The 18,106-nt window shown below is 28.2% G+C and overlaps 14 non-coding genes across 14 annotated transcripts; all 14 read right to left on the bottom strand.

The window, feature by feature from the left end:
- Positions 1–822: 822 nt before the first annotated feature.
- TRNAR-UCG (transfer RNA arginine (anticodon UCG)) lies at positions 823–895 on the bottom strand. Its single transcript has one exon. It is a non-coding gene; the product is annotated as a tRNA-Arg (tRNA).
- A 672-nt stretch (positions 896–1,567) lies between these two features.
- On the bottom strand, positions 1,568–1,640 carry TRNAR-UCG (transfer RNA arginine (anticodon UCG)). Its single transcript has one exon. It is a non-coding gene; the product is annotated as a tRNA-Arg (tRNA).
- Positions 1,641–3,800: 2,160 nt separating this feature from the next.
- On the bottom strand, positions 3,801–3,873 carry TRNAR-UCG (transfer RNA arginine (anticodon UCG)). The gene has a single exon. It is a non-coding gene; the product is annotated as a tRNA-Arg (tRNA).
- A 1,409-nt stretch (positions 3,874–5,282) lies between these two features.
- On the bottom strand, positions 5,283–5,355 carry TRNAR-UCG (transfer RNA arginine (anticodon UCG)). Its single transcript has one exon. It is a non-coding gene; the product is annotated as a tRNA-Arg (tRNA).
- Positions 5,356–6,775: 1,420 nt separating this feature from the next.
- TRNAR-UCG (transfer RNA arginine (anticodon UCG)) lies at positions 6,776–6,848 on the bottom strand. Its single transcript has one exon. It is a non-coding gene; the product is annotated as a tRNA-Arg (tRNA).
- Positions 6,849–8,267: 1,419 nt separating this feature from the next.
- On the bottom strand, positions 8,268–8,340 carry TRNAR-UCG (transfer RNA arginine (anticodon UCG)). Its single transcript has one exon. It is a non-coding gene; the product is annotated as a tRNA-Arg (tRNA).
- Positions 8,341–9,013: 673 nt separating this feature from the next.
- On the bottom strand, positions 9,014–9,086 carry TRNAR-UCG (transfer RNA arginine (anticodon UCG)). Its single transcript has one exon. It is a non-coding gene; the product is annotated as a tRNA-Arg (tRNA).
- A 1,409-nt stretch (positions 9,087–10,495) lies between these two features.
- On the bottom strand, positions 10,496–10,568 carry TRNAR-UCG (transfer RNA arginine (anticodon UCG)). The gene has a single exon. It is a non-coding gene; the product is annotated as a tRNA-Arg (tRNA).
- A 1,420-nt stretch (positions 10,569–11,988) lies between these two features.
- TRNAR-UCG (transfer RNA arginine (anticodon UCG)) lies at positions 11,989–12,061 on the bottom strand. The gene has a single exon. It is a non-coding gene; the product is annotated as a tRNA-Arg (tRNA).
- Positions 12,062–12,733: 672 nt separating this feature from the next.
- Positions 12,734–12,806, bottom strand: TRNAR-UCG (transfer RNA arginine (anticodon UCG)). The gene has a single exon. It is a non-coding gene; the product is annotated as a tRNA-Arg (tRNA).
- A 674-nt stretch (positions 12,807–13,480) lies between these two features.
- TRNAR-UCG (transfer RNA arginine (anticodon UCG)) lies at positions 13,481–13,553 on the bottom strand. Its single transcript has one exon. It is a non-coding gene; the product is annotated as a tRNA-Arg (tRNA).
- Positions 13,554–15,713: 2,160 nt separating this feature from the next.
- TRNAR-UCG (transfer RNA arginine (anticodon UCG)) lies at positions 15,714–15,786 on the bottom strand. Its single transcript has one exon. It is a non-coding gene; the product is annotated as a tRNA-Arg (tRNA).
- Positions 15,787–16,458: 672 nt separating this feature from the next.
- On the bottom strand, positions 16,459–16,531 carry TRNAR-UCG (transfer RNA arginine (anticodon UCG)). Its single transcript has one exon. It is a non-coding gene; the product is annotated as a tRNA-Arg (tRNA).
- A 673-nt stretch (positions 16,532–17,204) lies between these two features.
- On the bottom strand, positions 17,205–17,277 carry TRNAR-UCG (transfer RNA arginine (anticodon UCG)). Its single transcript has one exon. It is a non-coding gene; the product is annotated as a tRNA-Arg (tRNA).
- Between the last annotated feature and the right edge of the window lie 829 nt (positions 17,278–18,106).

Raw genomic sequence — 18,106 nt, forward strand, 5'->3', positions numbered from 1 at the left:
TTCATTATTATATACCTTACAAAATATTTAATCTTAATGAAAAAAATACAGTATAAACAAATAACATTGAATCCAATGACCACGAAGGGACTCGAACCCTCAATCTTCAGATCCGAATTCAGGCACCTTATCCATTAGGCCACGTGGTCACTGTCTAGCCAAAGATTAACGCCTAAGAAAGTATAGTAATATAAAGATTCAAGTAAAAAACATATTTGTTTTGTTTCTTTGAGACAACTGTTTTGGATAATCTTACACACAGATGACAAACTTTAATCCAACAATAATTTCAGTTATTAATTCTGAATAAAACTAATATTGTTTAGTATTCTACAATACCCCATTCAAGAAGTTTGAGAAACCTTAAACAAACTGAGAAATATATTTAATGGTTGATGTGCAATCTACAAAGTTTACTGAATAGTGTAAAGACCAAAGGGTTAGAGATTCTTCACTTTGAATCATGTTTGATCTGATTTCATTATTATTTTCCAAACATAAGACGTTATCTTTATGTAAAAATATATACACTTAGATGACAAACTTTGATCCAACAATAATTTTAATTATTGAGTATGAAAGAAAATAATTATGTTTAGTATTCCACAATACCCAAGCCTAGAATTTTGAGAAACCTTAAATCAACTTAAAGATACATTGACTGTTGTGCAATCTACAAATTTTGCTAAATGGTTTAAAGACCAAAGGTTTTGAGATATTTTACTTTGAGCTGTGTTTGTTCTGATTTCATTATTATATTCCTTACAAAATATTTCATCTTAATGAAAAAAATACACTATAAACAAATGACATTGAATCCAATGACCACGAAGGGACTCGAACCCTCAATCTTCTAATCCGAAGTCAGACGCCTTATCCATTAGGCCACATGGTCACTATTTGTCAACAGATTAATGCCTAAGAAAGTATAGTAACATAAAGATTCAAGTAAAAAACATTTGTTTTTTTTCTTTGAGACAACTGTTTTGGATAATCTTACACACAGATGACAAACTTTAATCCAACAATAATTTCAATTATTAATTCTGAATAAAACTAATATTGTTTAGTATTCTACAATACCCCATTCAAGAAGTTTGAGAAACCTTAAACAAACTGAGAAATATATTTAATGGTTGATGTGCAATCTACAAAGTTTACTGAATAGTTTAAAGACCAAAGGGTTAGAAATTCTTCACTTTGAATCATGTTTGATCTGATTTAATTATTATATTCCAAATATAAGATGTTATCTTTATGTAAAAATATATACACTTAGATGACAAACTTTGATCCAACAATAATTTTAGTTATTGATTCTGAAAGAAAATAATAATGTTTAGTATTCCACAATACCCAAGCCTAAAATTTTGAGAAACATTAAATCAACTTAAAGATACATTGACTGCTGTGCAATCTACAAAGTTTGCTAAATAGTTTAAAGAACAAAGGTTTTGAGATATTTTACTTTGAGCTGTGTTTGTTCTGATTTCATTATTATATTCCTTACAAAATATTTCATCTTAATGAAAAAAAATACAGTATAAACAAATAACATTGAATCCAATGACCACGAAGGGACTCGAACCCTGAATATTCTGATCCGAAGTCAGACGCCTTATCCATTAGGCCACGTGGTCACTGTCTGTCCACAGATTAACGCCTAAGTAAGTATAGTAATATAAAGATTCAAGTGAAAAACATATTTGTTTTGTTTCTTTGAGACAACTGTTTTGGATAATCTTACACACAGATGACAAACTTTAATACAACAATAATTTCAGTTATTAATTCTGAATAAAACTAATATTGTTTAGTATTCTACAATACCCCATTCAAGAAGTTTGAGAAACCTTAAACAAACTGAGAAATATATTTAATGGTTGATGTGCAATCTACAAAGTTTACTGAATAGTTAAAAGACCAAAAGGTTAGAGATTCTTCACTTTGAATCATGTTTGATCTGATTTCATTATTATTTTCCAAACATAAGATGTTTTCTTTATGTAAAAATATATACACTTAGATGACAAACTTTGATCCAACAATAATTTTAGTTATTGATTCTGAAAGAAAATAATAATGTTTAGTATTCCATAATACCCAAGCCTAGAATTTTGAGAAACCTTAAATCAACTTAAAGATACATTGACTGCTGTGCAATCTACAAAGTTTGCTAAATAGTTTAAAGACCAAAGGTTTTGAGATATTTTACTTTGAGCTGTGTTTGTTCTGATTTCATTATTATATTCCTTACAAAATATTTCATCTTAATGAAAAAAATACAGTATAAACAAATAACATTGAATCCAATGACCATGAAGGGATTCAAACCCTCAATCTTCTGACACAAAGTCAGACGCCTTATCCATGAAGCCACGTGGTCACTGTTTTGTTAACAATTAACGCCTAAGAAAGTATAGTAACAAAGATTCAAGTAAAAAACATTTGTTTTGTTTCTTTGAGACAAATGTTTTGGATAATCTTACACTCAGATGACAAACTTTAATCCAACAATAATTTCAATTATTAATTCTGAATAAAACTAATATTGTTTAGTATTCTTCAATACCCCATTCAAGAAGTTTGAGAAACCTTAAACAAACTGAGAAATATATTTAATGCTTGATGTGCAATCTACAAAGTTTACTGAATAGTTTAAAGACCAAAGGGTTAGAAATTCTCCTTTTGAATCATGTTTGATCTGATTTCATTATTATATTCCAAATATAAGATGTCATCTTTATGTAAAAATAAATACACTTAGATGACAAACTTTGATCAAACAATAATTTTAGTTATTGATTCTGAAAGAAAATAATAATGTTTAGTATTCCACAAAACCCAAGCCTAGAATTTTGAGAAACCTTAAATCAACTTAAAGATACATTGACTGCTGTGCAATCTACAAAGTTTGCTAAATAGTTTAAAGAACAATGGTTTTGAGATATTTTACTTTGAGCTGTGTTTGTTCTGATTTCATTATTATATACCTTACAAAATATTTAATCTTAATGAAAAAAATACAGTATAAACAAATAACATTGAATCCAATGACCACGAAGGGACTTGAACCCTCAATATTCAGATCCGAATTCAGGCACCTTATCCATTAGGCCACGTGGTCACTGTCTAGCCAAAGATTAACGCCTAAGAAAGTATAGTAATATAAAGATTCAAGTGAAAAACATATTTGTTTTGTTTCTTTGAGACAACTGTTTTGGATAATCTTACACACAGATGACAAACTTTAATACAACAATAATTTCAGTTATTAATTCTGAATAAAACTAATATTGTTTAGTATTCTACAATACCCCATTCAAGAAGTTTGAGAAACCTTAAACAAACTGAGAAATATATTTAATGGTTGATGTGCAATCTACAAAGTTTACTGAATAGTTTAAAGACCAAAGGGTTAGAGATTCTTCACTTTGAATCATGTTTGATCTGATTTCATTATTATTTTCCAAACATAAGATGTTTTCTTTATGTAAAAATATATACACTTAGATGACAAACTTTGATCCAACAATAATTTTAGTTATTGATTCTGAAAGAAAATAATAATGTTTAGTATTCCATAATACCCAAGCCTAGAATTTTGAGAAACCTTAAATCAACTTAAAGATACATTGACTGCTGTGCAATCTACAAAGTTTGCTAAATAGTTTAAAGACCAAAGGTTTTGAGATATTTTACTTTGAGCTGTGTTTGTTCTGATTTCATTATTATATTCCTTACAAAATATTTCATCTTAATGAAAAAAATACAGTATAAACAAATGACATTGAATCCAATGACCACGAAGGGACTCGAACCCTCAATCTTCTAATCCGAAGTCAAACGCCTTATCCATTAGGCCACATGGTCACTATTTGTCAGCAGTTTAATGCCTAAGAAAGTATAGTAACATAAAGATTCAAGTAAAAAACATATTTGTTTTTTTCTTTGAGACAACTGTTTTGGATAATCTTACACACAGATGACAAACTTTAATCCAACAATAATTTCAATTATTAATTCTGAATAAAACTAATATTGTTTAGTATTCTACAATACCCCATTCAAGAAGTTTGAGAAACCTTAAACAAACTGAGAAATATATTTAATGGTTGATGTGCAAGCTACAAAGTTTACTGAATAGTTTAAAGACCAAAGGGTTAGAAATTCTTCACTTTGAATCATGTTTGATCTGATTTCATTATTATATTCCAAATACAAGATGTTATCTTTATGTAAAAATGTATACACTTAGATGACAAACTTTGATCCAACAATAATTTTAGTTATTGATTCTGAAAGAAAATAATAATGTTTAGTATTCCACAATACCCAAGCCTAGAATTTTGAGAAACATTAAATCAACTTAAAGATACATTGATTGCTGTGTAATCTACAAAGTTTGCTATATAGTTTAAAGAACAAAGGTTTTGAGATATTTTACTTTGAGCTGTGTTTGTTCTGATTTCATTATTATATTCCTTACAAAATATTTCATCTTAATGAAAAAAAATACAGTATAAACAAATAACATTGAATCCAATGACCACGAACCCTCAATTTTCTGATCCGAAGTCAGTTGCCTTATCCATTAGGCCACGTGGTCACTGTCTAGCCAAAGATTAACGCCTAAGAAAGTATAGTAATATAAAGATTCAAGTAAAAAACATATTTGTTTTGTTTCTTTGAGACAACTGTTTTGGATAATCTTACACTCAGATGACAAACTTTAATCCAACAATAATTTCAATTATTAATTCTGAATAAAACTAATATTGTTTAGTATTCTACAATACCCCATTCAAGAAGTTTGAGAAACCTTAAACAAACTGAGAAATATATTTAATGGTTGATGTGCAATCTACAAAGTTTACTGAATAGTTAAAAGACCAAAAGGTTAGAGATTCTTCACTTTGAATCATGTTTGATCTCATTTCATTATTATAATCCAAACATAAGATGTTATCTTTATCTAAAAATATATACACTTAGATGTCAAACTTTGATCCAACAATAATTTTAGTTATTGATTCTGAAAGAAAATAATAATGTTTAGTATTCCACAATACCCAAGCCTAGAATTTTGAGAAACCTTAAATCAACTTAAAGATACATTGACTGCTGTGCAATCTACAAAGTTTGCTAAATAGTTTAAAGAACAAAGGTTTTGAGATATTTTACTTTGAGCTGTGTTTGTTCTGATTTCATTATTATATTCCTTACAAAATATTTAATCTTAATGAAAAAAATACAGTATAAACAAATAACATTGAATACAATGACCACGAAGGGACTCGAACCCTCAATCTTCTGATCCGAAGTCAGACGCCTTATCCATTAGGCCACGTGGTCAATGTCTGTCTAAAGATTAACGCCTAAGAAAGTATAGTAATATAAAGATTCAAGTAAAAAACATATTTGTTTTGTTTCTTTGAGACAACTGTTTTGGATAATCTTACACTCAGATGACAATCTTTAATCCAGCAATAATTTCAATTATTAATTCTGAATAAAACTAATATTGTTTAGTATTCTACAATACCCCATTCAAGAAGTTTGAGAAACCTTAAACAAACTGAGAAATATATTTAATGGTTGATGTGCAATCTACAAAGTTTACTGAATAGTTTAAAGACCAAAGGGTTAGAGATTCTTCACTTTGAATCATGTTTGTTCTGATTTCATTATTATAATCCAAACATAAGATGTTATCTTTATGTAAAAATATATACACCTAGATTACAAACTTTGATCCAACAATAATTTTAGTTATTGATTCTGAAAGAAAATAATAATGTTTAGTATTCCACAATACCCAAGCCTAGAATTTTGAGAAACATTAAATCAACTTAAAGATACATTGATTGCTGTGTAATCTACAAAGTTTGCTAAATAGTTTAAAGAACAAAGGTTTTGAGATATTTTACTTTGAGCTGTGTTTGTTCTGATTTCATTATTATATTCCTTACAAAATATTTAATCTTAATGAAAAAAAATACAGTATAAACAAATAACATTGAATCCAATGACCACGAAGGGACACGAACCCTCAATTTTCTGATCCGAAGTCAGTTGCCTTATCCATTAGGCCACGTGGTCACTGTCTAGCCAAAGATTAACGCCTAAGAAAGTATAGTAATATAAAGATTCAAGTAAAAAACATATTTGTTTTGTTTCTTTGAGACAACTGTTTTGGATAATCTTACACACAGATGACAAACTTTAATACAACAATAATTTCAGTTATTAATTCTGAATAAAACTAATATTGTTTAGTATTCTACAATACCCCATTCAAGAAGTTTGAGAAACCTTAAACAAACTGAGAAATATATTTAATGGTTGATGTGCAATCTACAAAGTTTACTGAATACTTTAAAGACCAAAGGGTTAGAGATTCTTCACTTTGAATCATGTTTGATATGATTTCATTATTAAAATCCAAACATAAGATGTTATCTTTATGTAAAAATATATACACCTAGATGACAAACTTTGATCCAACAATAATTTTAGTTATTGATTCTGAAAGAAAATAATAATGTTTAGTATTCCACAATACCCAAGCCTAGAATTTTGAGAAACCTAAAATCAACTTAAAGATACATTGACTGCTGTGCAATCTACAAAGTTTGCTAAATATTTTAAAGAACAAAGGTTTTGAGATATTTTACTTTGAGCTGTGTTTGTTCTGATTTCATTATTATATTCCTTACAAAATATTTAATCTTAATGAAAAAAATACAGTATAAACAAATAACATTGAATACAATGACCACGAAGGGACTCGAACCCTCAATCTTCTGATCCGAAGTCAGACGCCTTATCCATTAGGCCACGTGGTCAATGTCTGTCTAAAGTTTAACGCCTAAGAAAGTATAGTAATATAAAGATTCAAGTAAAAAACATATTTGTTTTGTTTCTTTGAGACAACTGTTTTGGATAATCTTACACTCAGATGACAATCTTTAATCCAGCAATAATTTCAATTATTAATTCTGAATAAAACTAATATTGTTTAGTATTCTACAATTCCCCATTCAAGAAGTTTGAGAAACCTTAAACAAACTGAGAAATATATTTAATGGTTGATGTGCAATCTACAAAGTTTACTGAATAGTTTAAAGACCAAAGGGTTAGAGATTCTTCACTTTGAATCATGTTTGTTCTGATTTCATTATTATAATCCAAACATAAGATGTTATCTTTATGTAAAAATATATACACCTATATTACAAACTTTGATCCAACAATAATTTTAGTTATTGATTCTGAAAGAAAATAATAATGTTTAGTATTCCACAATACCCAAGCCTAGAATTTTGAGAAACCTTAAATCAACTTAAAGATACATTGACTGCTGTGCAATCTACAAAGTTTGCTAAATAGTTTAAAGAACAAAGGTTTTGAGATATTTTACTTTGAGCTGTGTTTGTTCTGATTTCATTATTATATTACTTACAAAATATTTAATCTTAATGAAAAAATACAGTATAAACAAATAACATTGAATGCAATGACCACGAAGGGACTCAAATCCTCAATCTTCTGATCCGAAGTCAGACGCCTTATCCATTAGACCACGTGGTCAATGTCTGTCCAAAGATTAACGCCTAAGAAAGTATAGTAATATAAAGATTCAAGTAAAAAACGTATTTGTTTTGTTTCTTTGAGACAACTGTTTTGGATAATCTTACACTCAGATGACAAACTTTAATCCAACAATAATTTCAATTATTAATTCAGAATAAAACTAATATTGTTTAGTATTGTACAATACCCCATTCAAGAAGTTTGAGAAACCTTAAACAAACTGAGAAATATATTTAATGGTTGATGTGCAATCTACAAAGTTTACTGAATAGTTAAAAGACCAAAAGGTTAGAGATTCTTCACTTTGAATCATGTTTGATCTGATTTCATTATTATAATCCAAACATAAGATGTTATCTTTATCTAAAAATATATACACTTAGATGTCAAACTTTGATCCAACAATAATTTTAGTTATTGATTCTGAAAGAAAATAATAATGTTTAGTATTCCACAATACCCAAGCCTAGAATTTTGAGAAACCTTAAATCAACTTAAAGATACATTGACTGCTGTGCAATCTACAAAGTTTGCTAAATAGTTTAAAGAACAAAGGTTTTGAGATATTTTACTTTGAGCTGTGTTTGTTCTGATTTCATTATTATATTCCTTACAAAATATTTAATCTTAATGGAAAAATATACAGTATAAACAAATAACATTTAATACAATGACCACGAAGGGACTCGAACCCTCAATCTTCTGATCCGAAGTCAGATGCCTTATCCATTAGGCCACGTGGTCAATGTCTGTCTAAAGATTAACGCCTAAGAAAGTATAGTAATATAAAGATTCAAGTAAAAAACATATTTGTTTTGTTTCTTTGAGACAACTGTTTTGGATAATCTTACACACAGATGACAAACTTTAATACAACAATAATTTCAGTTATTAATTCTGAATAAAACTAATATTGTTTAGTATTCTACAATACCCCATTCAAGAAGTTTGAGAAACCTTAAACAAACTGAGAAATATATTTAATGGTTGATGTGCAATCTACAAAGTTTACTGAATAGTTTAAAGACCAAAGGGTTAGAGATTCTTCACTTTGAATCATGTTTGATCTGATTTCATTATTATTTTCCAAACATAAGATGTTTTCTTTATGTAAAAATATATACACTTAGATGACAAACTTTGATCCAACAATAATTTTAGTTATTGATTCTGAAAGAAAATAATAATGTTTAGTATTCCATAATACCCAAGCCTAGAATTTTGAGAAACCTTAAATCAACTTAAAGATACATTGACTGCTGTGCAATCTACAAAGTTTGCTAAATAGTTTAAAGACCAAAGGTTTTGAGATATTTTACTTTGAGCTGTGTTTGTTCTGATTTCATTATTATATTCCTTACAAAATATTTCATCTTAATGAAAAAAATACAGTATAAACAAATGACATTGAATCCAATGACCACGAAGGGACTCGAACCCTCAATCTTCTAATCCGAGGTCAAACGCCTTATCCATTAGGCCACATGGTCACTATTTGTCAGCAGTTTAATGCCTAAGAAAGTATAGTAACATAAAGATTCAAGTAAAAAACATATTTGTTTTTTTCTTTGAGACAACTGTTTTGGATAATCTTACACACAGATGACAAACTTTAATCCAACAATAATTTCAATTATTAATTCTGAATAAAACTAATATTGTTTAGTATTCTACAATACCCCATTCAAGAAGTTTGAGAAACCTTAAACAAACTGAGAAATATATTTAATGGTTGATGTGCAAGCTACAAAGTTTACTGAATAGTTTAAAGACCAAAGGGTTAGAAATTCTTCACTTTGAATCATGTTTGATCTGATTTCATTATTATATTCCAAATATAAGATGTTATCTTTATGTAAAAATGTATACACTTAGATGACAAACTTTGATCCAACAATAATTTTAGTTATTGATTCTGAAAGAAAATAATAATGTTTAGTATTCCACAATACCCAAGCCTAGAATTTTGAGAAACATTAAATCAACTTAAAGATACATTGATTGCTGTGTAATCTACAAAGTTTGCTATATAGTTTAAAGAACAAAGGTTTTGAGATATTTTACTTTGAGCTGTGTTTGTTCTGATTTCATTATTATATTCCTTACAAAATATTTCATCTTAATGAAAAAAAATACAGTATAAACAAATAACATTGAATCCAATGACCACGAACCCTCAATTTTCTGATCCGAAGTCAGTTGCCTTATCCATTAGGCCACGTGGTCACTGTCTAGCCAAAGATTAACGCCTAAGAAAGTATAGTAATATAAAGATTCAAGTAAAAAACATATTTGTTTTGTTTCTTTGAGACAACTGTTTTGGATAATCTTACACTCAGATGACAAACTTTAATCCAACAATAATTTCAATTATTAATTCTGAATAAAACTAATATTGTTTAGTATTCTACAATACCCCATTCAAGAAGTTTGAGAAACCTTAAACAAACTGAGAAATATATTTAATGGTTGATGTGCAATCTACAAAGTTTACTGAATAGTTAAAAGACCAAAAGGTTAGAGATTCTTCACTTTGAATCATGTTTGATCTCATTTCATTATTATAATCCAAACATAAGATGTTATCTTTATCTAAAAATATATACACTTAGATGTCAAACTTTGATCCAACAATAATTTTAGTTATTGATTCTGAAAGAAAATAATAATGTTTAGTATTCCACAATACCCAAGCCTAGAATTTTGAGAAACCTTAAATCAACTTAAAGATACATTGACTGCTGTGCAATCTACAAAGTTTGCTAAATAGTTTAAAGAACAAAGGTTTTGAGATATTTTACTTTGAGCTGTGTTTGTTCTGATTTCATTATTATATTCCTTACAAAATATTTAATCTTAATGAAAAAAATACAGTATAAACAAATAACATTGAATACAATGACCACGAAGGGACTCGAACCCTCAATCTTCTGATCCGAAGTCAGACGCCTTATCCATTAGGCCACGTGGTCAATGTCTGTCTAAAGATTAACGCCTAAGAAAGTATAGTAATATAAAGATTCAAGTAAAAAACATATTTGTTTTGTTTCTTTGAGACAACTGTTTTGGATAATCTTACACTCAGATGACAATCTTTAATCCAGCAATAATTTCAATTATTAATTCTGAATAAAACTAATATTGTTTAGTATTCTACAATACCCCATTCAAGAAGTTTGAGAAACCTTAAACAAACTGAGAAATATATTTAATGGTTGATGTGCAATCTACAAAGTTTACTGAATAGTTTAAAGACCAAAGGGTTAGAGATTCTTCACTTTGAATCATGTTTGTTCTGATTTCATTATTATAATCCAAACATAAGATGTTATCTTTATGTAAAAATATATACACCTAGATTACAAACTTTGATCCAACAATAATTTTAGTTATTGATTCTGAAAGAAAATAATAATGTTTAGTATTCCACAATACCCAAGCCTAGAATTTTGAGAAACATTAAATCAACTTAAAGATACATTGATTGCTGTGTAATCTACAAAGTTTGCTAAATAGTTTAAAGAACAAAGGTTTTGAGATATTTTACTTTGAGCTGTGTTTGTTCTGATTTCATTATTATATTCCTTACAAAATATTTAATCTTAATGAAAAAAAATACAGTATAAACAAATAACATTGAATCCAATGACCACGAAGGGACACGAACCCTCAATTTTCTGATCCGAAGTCAGTTGCCTTATCCATTAGGCCACGTGGTCACTGTCTAGCCAAAGATTAACGCCTAAGAAAGTATAGTAATATAAAGATTCAAGTAAAAAACATATTTGTTTTGTTTCTTTGAGACAACTGTTTTGGATAATCTTACACACAGATGACAAACTTTAATACAACAATAATTTCAGTTATTAATTCTGAATAAAACTAATATTGTTTAGTATTCTACAATACCCCATTCAAGAAGTTTGAGAAACCTTAAACAAACTGAGAAATATATTTAATGGTTGATGTGCAATCTACAAAGTTTACTGAATACTTTAAAGACCAAAGGGTTAGAGATTCTTCACTTTGAATCATGTTTGATATGATTTCATTATTAAAATCCAAACATAAGATGTTATCTTTATGTAAAAATATATACACCTAGATGACAAACTTTGATCCAACAATAATTTTAGTTATTGATTCTGAAAGAAAATAATAATGTTTAGTATTCCACAATACCCAAGCCTAGAATTTTGAGAAACCTAAAATCAACTTAAAGATACATTGACTGCTGTGCAATCTACAAAGTTTGCTAAATATTTTAAAGAACAAAGGTTTTGAGATATTTTACTTTGAGCTGTGTTTGTTCTGATTTCATTATTATATTCCTTACAAAATATTTAATCTTAATGAAAAAAATACAGTATAAACAAATAACATTGAATACAATGACCACGAAGGGACTCGAACCCTCAATCTTCTGATCCGAAGTCAGACGCCTTATCCATTAGGCCACGTGGTCAATGTCTGTCTAAAGTTTAACGCCTAAGAAAGTATAGTAATATAAAGATTCAAGTAAAAAACATATTTGTTTTGTTTCTTTGAGACAACTGTTTTGGATAATCTTACACTCAGATGACAATCTTTAATCCAGCAATAATTTCAATTATTAATTCTGAATAAAACTAATATTGTTTAGTATTCTACAATTCCCCATTCAAGAAGTTTGAGAAACCTTAAACAAACTGAGAAATATATTTAATGGTTGATGTGCAATCTACAAAGTTTACTGAATAGTTTAAAGACCAAAGGGTTAGAGATTCTTCACTTTGAATCATGTTTGTTCTGATTTCATTATTATAATCCAAACATAAGATGTTATCTTTATGTAAAAATATATACACCTATATTACAAACTTTGATCCAACAATAATTTTAGTTATTGATTCTGAAAGAAAATAATAATGTTTAGTATTCCACAATACCCAAGCCTAGAATTTTGAGAAACCTTAAATCAACTTAAAGATACATTGACTGCTGTGCAATCTACAAAGTTTGCTAAATAGTTTAAAGAACAAAGGTTTTGAGATATTTTACTTTGAGCTGTGTTTGTTCTGATTTCATTATTATATTACTTACAAAATATTTAATCTTAATGAAAAAATACAGTATAAACAAATAACATTGAATGCAATGACCACGAAGGGACTCGAATCCTCAATCTTCTGATCCGAAGTCAGACGCCTTATCCATTAGACCACGTGGTCAATGTCTGTCCAAAGATTAACGCCTAAGAAAGTATAGTAATATAAAGATTCAAGTAAAAAACGTATTTGTTTTGTTTCTTTGAGACAACTGTTTTGGATAATCTTACACTCAGATGACAAACTTTAATCCAACAATAATTTCAATTATTAATTCAGAATAAAACTAATATTGTTTAGTATTGTACAATACCCCATTCAAGAAGTTTGAGAAACCTTAAACAAACTGAGAAATATATTTAATGGTTGATGTGCAATCTACAAAGTTTACTGAATAGTTAAAAGACCAAAAGGTTAGAGATTCTTCACTTTGAATCATGTTTGATCTGATTTCATTATTATAATCCAAACATAAGATGTTATCTTTATCTAAAAATATATACACTTAGATGTCAAACTTTGATCCAACAATAATTTTAGTTATTGATTCTGAAAGAAAATAATAATGTTTAGTATTCCACAATACCCAAGCCTAGAATTTTGAGAAACCTTAAATCAACTTAAAGATACATTGACTGCTGTGCAATCTACAAAGTTTGCTAAATAGTTTAAAGAACAAAGGTTTTGAGATATTTTACTTTGAGCTGTGTTTGTTCTGATTTCATTATTATATTCCTTACAAAATATTTAATCTTAATGGAAAAATATACAGTATAAACAAATAACATTGAATACAATGACCACGAAGGGACTCGAACCCTCAATCTTCTGATCCGAAGTCAGATGCCTTATCCATTAGGCCACGTGGTCAATGTCTGTCTAAAGATTAACGCCTAAGAAAGTATAGTAATATAAAGATTCAAGTAAAAAACATATTTGTTTTGTTTCTTTGAGACAACTGTTTTGGATAATCTTACACTCAGATGACAATCTTTAATCCAGCAATAATTTCAATTATTAATTCTGAATAAAACTAATATTGTTTAGTATTCTACAATACCCCATTCAAGAAGTTTGAGAAACCTTAAACAAACTGAGAAATATATTTAATGGTTGATGTGCAATCTACAAAGTTTACTGAATAGTTTAAAGACCAAAGGGTTAGAGATTCTTTACTTTGAATCATGTTTGATCTGATTTCATTATTATATTCCAAACATAAGGTGTTATCTTTATGTAAAAATATATACACTTAGATGACAAACTTTGATCCAACAATAATTTTAATTATTGATTCTGAAAGAAAATAATAATGTAAAGTATTCCACAATACCCAAGCCTAGAATTTTGAGAAACCTTTAACCAACTTAAAGATACATTGACTGCTGTGCAATCTACAAAGTTTGCTAAATAGTTTAAAGACTAAAGGGTTTGAGATATTTTACTTTGAGCTGTGTTTGTTGTGATTTCATTATTATATTCCTTACAAAATATTTCATCTTAATGAAAAAAATACAGTATAAACAAATAACATTGAATCCAATGACCATGAAGGGATTCAAACCCTCAATCTTCTGACACAAAGTCAGACGCCTTATCCATGAAGCCACGTGGTCACTGTTTTGTTAACAATTAACGCCTAAGAAAGTATAGTAACAAAGATTCAAGTAAAAAACATTTGTTTTGTTTCTTTGAGACAAATGTTTTGGATAATCTTACACTCAGATGACAAACTTTAATCCAACAATAATTTCAATTATTAATTCTGAATAAAACTAATATTGTTTAGTATTCTTCAATACCCCATTCAAGAAGTTTGAGAAACCTTAAACAAACTGAGAAATATATTTAATGCTTGATGTGCAATCTACAAAGTTTACTGAATAGTTTAAAGACCAAAGGGTTAGAAATTCTCCTTTTGAATCATGTTTGATCTGATTTCATTATTATATTCCAAATATAAGATGTCATCTTAATGTAAAAATAAATACACTTAGATGACAAACTTTGATCCAACAATAATTTTAGTTATTGATTCTGAAAGAAAATAATAATGTTTAGTATTCCACAAAACCCAAGCCTAGAATTTTGAGAAACCTTAAATCAACTTAAAGATACATTGACTGCTGTGCAATCTACAAAGTTTGCTAAATAGTTTAAAGAACAATGGTTTTGAGATATTTTACTTTGAGCTGTGTTTGTTCTGATTTCATTATTATATACCTTACAAAATATTTAATCTTAATGAAAAAAATACAGTATAAACAAATAACATTGAATCCAATGACCACGAAGGGACTCGAACCCTCAATCTTCAGATCCGAATTCAGGCACCTTATCCATTAGGCCACGTGGTCACTGTCTAGCCAAAGATTAACGCCTAAGAAAGTATAGTAATATAAAGATTCAAGTAAAAAACATATTTGTTTTGTTTCTTTGAGACAACTGTTTTGGATAATCTTACACACAGATGACAAACTTTAATCCAACAATAATTTCAGTTATTAATTCTGAATAAAACTAATATTGTTTAGTATTCTACAATACCCCATTCAAGAAGTTTGAGAAACCTTAAACAAACTGAGAAATATATTTAATGGTTGATGTGCAATCTACAAAGTTTACTGAATAGTGTAAAGACCAAAGGGTTAGAGATTCTTCACTTTGAATCATGTTTGATCTGATTTCATTATTATTTTCCAAACATAAGACGTTATCTTTATGTAAAAATATATACACTTAGATGACAAACTTTGATCCAACAATAATTTTAATTATTGAGTATGAAAGAAAATAATTATGTTTAGTATTCCACAATACCCAAGCCTAGAATTTTGAGAAACCTTAAATCAACTTAAAGATACATTGACTGCTGTGCAATCTACAAATTTTGCTAAATGGTTTAAAGACCAAAGGTTTTGAGATATTTTACTTTGAGCTGTGTTTGTTCTGATTTCATTATTATATTCCTTACAAAATATTTCATCTTAATGAAAAAAATACACTATAAACAAATGACATTGAATCCAATGACCACGAAGGGACTCGAACCCTCAATCTTCTAATCCGAAGTCAGACGCCTTATCCATTAGGCCACATGGTCACTATTTGTCAACAGATTAATGCCTAAGAAAGTATAGTAACATAAAGATTCAAGTAAAAAACATTTGTTTTTTTTCTTTGAGACAACTGTTTTGGATAATCTTACACACAGATGACAAACTTTAATCCAACAATAATTTCAATTATTAATTCTGAATAAAACTAATATTGTTTAGTATTCTACAATACCCCATTCAAGAAGTTTGAGAAACCTTAAACAAACTGAGAAATATATTTAATGGTTGATGTGCAATCTACAAAGTTTACTGAATAGTTTAAAGACCAAAGGGTTAGAAATTCTTCACTTTGAATCATGTTTGATCTGATTTAATTATTATATTCCAAATATAAGATGTTATCTTTATGTAAAAATATATACACTTAGATGACAAACTTTGATCCAACAATAATTTTAGTTATTGATTCTGAAAGAAAATAATAATGTTTAGTATTCCACAATACCCAAGCCTAAAATTTTGAGAAACATTAAATCAACTTAAAGATACATTGACTGCTGTGCAATCTACAAAGTTTGCTAAATAGTTTAAAGAACAAAGGTTTTGAGATATTTTACTTTGAGCTGTGTTTGTTCTGATTTCATTATTATATTCCTTACAAAATATTTCATCTTAATGAAAAAAAATACAGTATAAACAAATAACATTGAATCCAATGACCACGAAGGGACTCGAACCCTGAATATTCTGATCCGAAGTCAGACGCCTTATCCATTAGGCCACGTGGTCACTGTCTGTCCACAGATTAACGCCTAAGTAAGTATAGTAATATAAAGATTCAAGTGAAAAACATATTTGTTTTGTTTCTTTGAGACAACTGTTTTGGATAATCTTACACACAGATGACAAACTTTAATACAACAATAATTTCAGTTATTAATTCTGAATAAAACTAATATTGTTTAGTATTCTACAATACCCCATTCAAGAAGTTTGAGAAACCTTAAACAAACTGAGAAATATATTTAATGGTTGATGTGCAATCTACAAAGTTTACTGAATAGTTTAAAGACCAAAGGGTTAGAGATTCTTCACTTTGAATCATGTTTGATCTGATTTCATTATTATTTTCCAAACATAAGATGTTTTCTTTATGTAAAAATATATACACTTAGATGACAAACTTTGATCCAACAATAATTTTAGTTATTGATTCTGAAAGAAAATAATAATGTTTAGTATTCTATAATACCCAAGCCTAGAATTTTGAGAAACCTTAAATCAACTTAAAGATACATTGACTGCTGTGCAATCTACAAAGTTTGCTAAATAGTTTAAAGACCAAAGGTTTTGAGATATTTTACTTTGAGCTGTGTTTGTTCTGATTTCATTATTATATTCCTTACAAAATATTTCATCTTAATGAAAAAAATACAGTATAAACAAATGACATTGAATCCAATGACCACGAAGGGACTCGAACCCTCAATTTTCTAATCCGAAGTCAAACGCCTTATCCATTAGGCCACATGGTCACTATTTGTCAACAGTTTAATGCCTAAGAAAGTATAGTAACATAAAGATTCAAGTAAAAAACATATTTGTTTTTTTCTTTGAGACAACTGTTTTGGATAATCTTACACACAGATGACAAACTTTAATCCAACAATAATTTCAATTATTAATTCTGAATAAAACTAATATTGTTTAGTATTCTACAATACCCCATTCAAGAAGTTTGAGAAACCTTAAACAAACTGAGAAATATATTTAATGGTTGATGTGCAAGCTACAAAGTTTACTGAATAGTTTAAAGACCAAAGGGTTAGAAATTCTTCACTTTGAATCATGTTTGATCTGATTTCATTATTATATTCCAAATATAAGATGTTATCTTTATGTAAAAATATATACACTTAGATGACAAACTTTGATCCAACAATAATTTTAGTTATTGATTCTGAAAGAAAATAATAATGTTTAGTATTCCACAATACCCAAGCCTAGAATTTTGAGAAACATTAAATCAACTTAAAGATACATTGATTGCTGTGTAATCTACAAAGTTTGCTATATAGTTTAAAGAACAAAGGTTTTGAGATATTTTACTTTGAGCTGTGTTTGTTCTGATTTCATTATTATATTCCTTACAAAATATTTCATCTTAATGAAAAAAAATACAGTATAAACAAATAACATTGAATCCAATGACCACGAACCCTCAATTTTCTGATCCGAAGTCAGTTGCCTTATCCATTAGGCCACGTGGTCACTGTCTAGCCAAAGATTAACGCCTAAGAAAGTATAGTAATATAAAGATTCAAGTAAAAAACATATTTGTTTTGTTTCTTTGAGACAACTGTT

Source organism: Pseudophryne corroboree, chromosome 8, assembly GCF_028390025.1.
Source record: "Pseudophryne corroboree isolate aPseCor3 chromosome 8, aPseCor3.hap2, whole genome shotgun sequence".
In the NCBI taxonomy this organism is placed as follows: Eukaryota; Metazoa; Chordata; class Amphibia; order Anura; family Myobatrachidae; genus Pseudophryne; species Pseudophryne corroboree.